Below are 5,448 nucleotides of genomic sequence, written 5' to 3' on the forward strand. Positions count from 1 at the left end.
GTATTGCCTAAAATTGTAAAAAAAAATATATATATATATATATTATATACAAACATGTTCATGGATTTACTGATTATCTGTTACAGTAAATGCCTAAATTGTAATGTTAAATAAATGCTAATACATACTGTTTTTAATAAGAATATCCAACCCAGCGGGAAAATCAAACCCAGTGATACTGCAGACCTACATTTTAACAGGCTGTTATTGTTTTAAAGCTATGAGTAGTGGAGCTCTATGTATACTTACGGTCCTGCTGCTACTTGACTGATACAAATCCAGGTTAAACAGGCAGCTAAAATCCATGTCCACGTCTTAACCCTAGAGAAAGCCATGACTACTGAGGGGGGACAGACTCAGTGATCATCTCTATTAAATAGATACTGTTACACCCGCCCCCTCCCCCCCCCCCCACACACACACACACACACACACACACAGGGGGAAGGGACAAGGGACAAGGTGCAATAAACTCCTGTCTATGCATTGCGTCAACGTGCGTAAAATGGAGACTGTGATGATATGAGAAAATTTGCTTAATTGACTATTCATGTCTGTGTTGTATTGATCCGTCTTGATCACTGCAGAGTTTGCCTAGTAATGCCCTATAGACTACACACAGCTTTCCCAGGGTGCTGTTCTTGCATTCTCAATACAGAGCCCGCCAGGACCTGTTGTTCTCCGGTTTGCAACTTGCCTCATAATTATTCTTTAAGTAAATAACGTCTACTCTTTCAAGAACGTTGCCTTATTGAACTAACCCACAAACACAAGATATTACACCCCTGCTGCTGCAGCCAGCCAGCCAGCCAGCCACACATAAAACATCATGTGACAAACAAAAACACATAACAGAGACACAACATTACACAAGTGTACATCGTGTGGTTAATCTGACCTTTCACAGTCACTACTGTTTCAGAGCCTCGCTCAACATTTTAGTTGACGACTTTTTAAACCTGATGTACTTCCACTTTGGTTCTTTGTACCTTCTTCTCCCAGAGGGCAGAAGTACAAACTCTCCATTTAAAACATGGGTAACATCACTGACCCTGTGGCTCAGGGGTATAGAGTCACCGGATGGCAACTGCAAGGTTCCCAGTTCGAACCCTGTGGGCTCCCTCAGAGTTAGCGTCGAAGTGTCCTTGAGCAAGACTCTGAACCCCTAATTGCTCCCGATGTGCTGGTTGGTGCCCTCACTGCCCTGCATGGTTTCCTCCGGCATCGGTGTGTGAATGAATGGGTGAATGTAATGCACAATCTCTGGGGCCAGTTTCGACTTGCAGCCGTCCGTACTCCGTAGGTGCCCTTTGAGAGCTGTTTTGAAGTAGTCATGGGATTTGCAAGTCTTAATGACTGTTGTTAGGGCGTTCCACATTTTGGTGGCATAGGAGTGAAAAGAATTTAGTCCCTTGTTTGTGCCGAATATGGGTTGCACATGGTTTGTTGCACTCCCTCTGGTGTTGTGGGTGTGGACTTCGTTGACATTAATTTAGACAGGTACATGGGTATCTTGGTGGTGTATCGAATCGTGTGGACCAGACCCATTGCAAGATGCTGTACTCTGTCGTCGACCCTAAGCCATTCCAGCCTGTCAAAGTGGGCAGGGGTGAGGTGGGTTCGGGGGGTGAGGCCAAGTAGGAGCCTGACCAGTTTGTTTTGGGAGGTCTGGAGCCTTGTTTTAAGGGCCTTTGAGGTGCTGTGGTACCAAGAGGTGCATGCATAGTCGAAGAAACCTTGTACAAGGGATAGGGTCTTCAAGGTGTTTTTGTTGACCAGTGAGGAGATCCTGTAAACAGGAATCTTGTTATTTGGTTGACATTTTTGATTACGTTGGTGGCCATTTTATCACCGGAAAGATTAGCCTCCAGGATGGAACCTATAGATAATTTCATCTTTTCGTGTGAGGTGGTCTTATTTGTATTAAACATAATGTGTTGTTGTGTGAACTGGTCTCTCACCTCTTTGAAATACATAATGACGTGGTCATCCTTCTGCTCTACACGATCCACCACCAGCGCCCCTTTCTGTGAAGAAACCATCAAATTGATCTGGTTATCTGTGAACTCTGTAACTCAAATCTACAAAATAAAAGTTTCTCACTCGGGCAATAAATGTTTACAATAACTCACCCTTTTCAAAGACTCTGGGTCTGGGATGAATCCAGAAAGCATCGTTACATCAACCAACACCATGTTTGTTGTGGCTTCATTTCTAGTATCATTCATTTATATCTGAAAATATATTTTACATTATTTACAAGAATTCACAAAAGCTATTTCCAATATCGTTGGTATTTGGTAGCATATATTTAATTAATTTTTTCATGTTTAGTGTGGATTTCATTTTTCTGTGCAGCACATTGAGTTTATTGTGGCATTGACATGTCGGTCTCTACAGGTGATCCTTACAGGCTTTGTAGTTTCAGAGTCATTGTCCGTGTCAGAGAGTTGCTGCTGCAGCCTGTGTGGTGTGACCTTGATGGACAAACTGATTTCCTCAACTGGTGTCGGGATGTTGTAGTTAAGAGACATCTGAGGAAACAGAAGAGGAATTTAATTTCTACAATTATGAAGAGTAAAGAGCCCTTTTCTTACATCATTACAACTACAAGGCATGGCGAATACTTTCAGGGTAAGTAGGCCTACTGTATTTACCCACTGCACACAAAATGAAGTGGAAACCGGTCCGAGCTACACTTCCCAACCATCTGTCCATTGTACCAAGACATCAGAGACACATTACACATACATCACAGATTACAACCACACACGGAGATTTTGAAAACATGACCAATGACAAAAAACTCCCATATCTGCTGGGCGAAGTACAACAATGTGCAAACACAGCAGCAAGATTCGTGAGTTGCTGTGATAGGAGAAGGATATCAAACGGAACACAACCACTAATCATTGTGTATATTCCTGCACTGTACCTGCATCCAGTGATCTTGGTACATATAGAAATTGATCTATTGAAGATTCTGACTTTCAAATGTACATAATCTTTGTTTTGATTGTATTGATTTATTGTGCTTTGGCAATGTAAACGTATGTTTTCTCATGCCAATAAAGCCCTTTGAATTGAATTGAATTGTATTTATAGAACAGATAGGAGCTGACCTGAGCTGAGACCAGAGGCGCAACACTGACCGAACGCTAGGGCAGGGGCGCAATAAGCTAGGGGACGGAGGGGACGAATCCCCTGCCAGCGTCACATTGGTCCCCCCCAAATGAGTTTGGGGGTCCCCCTCTGGCTGGGGGGTCCCCCCCTTTATCCCCCCTGGCTCCAAAGTTATCTTAGGAGTAATACTTGTGAAATCCTGCGTTCATAAACGCGATATATTTTGAAGGGTATATTTGATCCACCCCTGTCTAAATCCCAAAATGGTTTGGCCCACCTTCGGTTTTTTGGAAGTTGTTACACCGCCATCAGTGACCCAATGTGCTTTGCACTCTGGTGATTGCGTAATGATTCTAATTATACAGGAACAGGATTCAATAGATCACCATTTTTGGTGTCACGCACAACTTTTGGTAACGTCTAACGTGTATTGACTAGATCGATAGGAGATGAATGAATATAGGCTACTTTATCCTCTACTCTAGTACAGTGGTTCCCAAACCTTTTCGTGTCAAGGACCCCCAAATGGACACGGTGACGTATTAGTTGTTTAATTTCAAGGACCTCGCTGCGTCCACATGACATGCCACAAGGGTCCATTTGTTTCCAAACTATCATGTAGCTGTACTGTACTGTACCCCCTGGAACTCACGGCTCAAGGACCTCTGGGGGTCCCCGGACGGCCGGACCCCACTTTGAGATATATATTATTATATTAGCCGCTAATGAAAGCACAACTGTCAACACCCAGGTAAGGTGCAACTACATATTTAAAACATGCGAACCCAGTCTGCTCTCCTGAAAACTGCCCAGGTGTTGTACATTTTATATACTGTAGAATAGGCTGACTTACAGATGGTCAGTGAGTTTTGACCTGTTATAGGCGCTGCTGATAATGTGGTTAAACTTTTAAGTTTTGAGACACATGGGAGGAGGAGGAATCACAGCCACTGCCAGGTAATTCATAATAATAATAATAACTGTGCCAAAGCAGGGGGGGGGGGACGGATTTTTCGGCGGCGCCGCTTAAATCCGTCCCCCCCACCACCCTAGGGGAGGGGGGGATGGGGGGGTCTAACCACCAAAACGTGGGGTTATGGTTAGGGTCGGACTACAGAGAGGTTGTTCCAGTGACTCAATGCTCATACAAAACTGCTTTGGCACAGTTGTTATTATTATTATTATGAATTACCTGGCAGTGGCTGTGATTCCTCCTCCTCCCATGTGTCTCAAAACGTAAAAGTTTAACCACATTATCAGCAGCGCCTATAACAGGTAAAAACTCACTGACCATCTGTAAGTCAGCCTATACTACAGTATATAAAATGTACAACACCTGGGCAGTTTTCAGGAGAGCAGACTGGGTTCGCATGTTTTAAATATGTAGTTGCACCTTACCTGGGTGTTGACAGTTGTGCTTTCATTAGCGGCTAATATAATAATATAAATCTCAAAGTGGGGTCCGGCCGTCCGGGGACCCCCAGAGGTCCTTGAGCCGTGAGTTCCAGGGGGTACAGTACAGTACAGCTACATGATAGTTTGGAAACAAATGGACCCTTGTGGCATGTCATGTGGACGCAGCGAGGTCCTTGAAATTAAACAACTAATACGTCACCGTGTCCATTTGGGGGTCCTTGACACGAAAAGGTTTGGGAACCACTGTACTAGAGTAGAGGATAAAGTAGCCTATATTCATTCATCTCCTATCGATCTAGTCAATACACGTTAGACGTTACCAAAAGTTGTGCATGACACCAAAAATGGTGATCTATTGAATCCTGTTCCTGTATAATTAGAATCATTACGCAATCACCACAGAGTGCAAAGCACATTGGGTCACTGATGGCGGTGTAACAACTTCCAAAAAACCGAAGGTGGGCCAAACCATTTTGGGATTTAGACAGGGGTGGATCAAATATACCCTTCAAAATATATCGCGTTTATGAACGCAGGATTTCACAAGTATTACTCCTAAGATAACTTTGGAGCCAGGGGGGATAAAGGGGGGGACCCCCCAGCCAGAGGGGGACCCCCAAACTCATTTGGGGGGGACCAATGTGACGCTGGCAGGGGATTCGTCCCCTCCGTCCCCTAGCTTATTGCGCCCCTGTGTGGGCATCATAATCTGAATAATTACAGTCAGAAATATTACACAGTGGCACAGTATTAAAATGTAACTTTATTACACACACACACACACACACACACACACAGGAAATCTAAAATACTCTTGAATCTGTGGTTTGTACCTTGTAAATAATATAATCTCACACATGCACCCTTATTATAAACTTACTGTACAACCATAAAACTCAATGAGGTCAA

The sequence above is a fragment of the Protomyctophum bolini genome (genome assembly GCF_963924005.1).
Source record: "Protomyctophum bolini genome assembly, chromosome: 9".
In the NCBI taxonomy this organism is placed as follows: Eukaryota; Metazoa; Chordata; class Actinopteri; order Myctophiformes; family Myctophidae; genus Protomyctophum; species Protomyctophum bolini.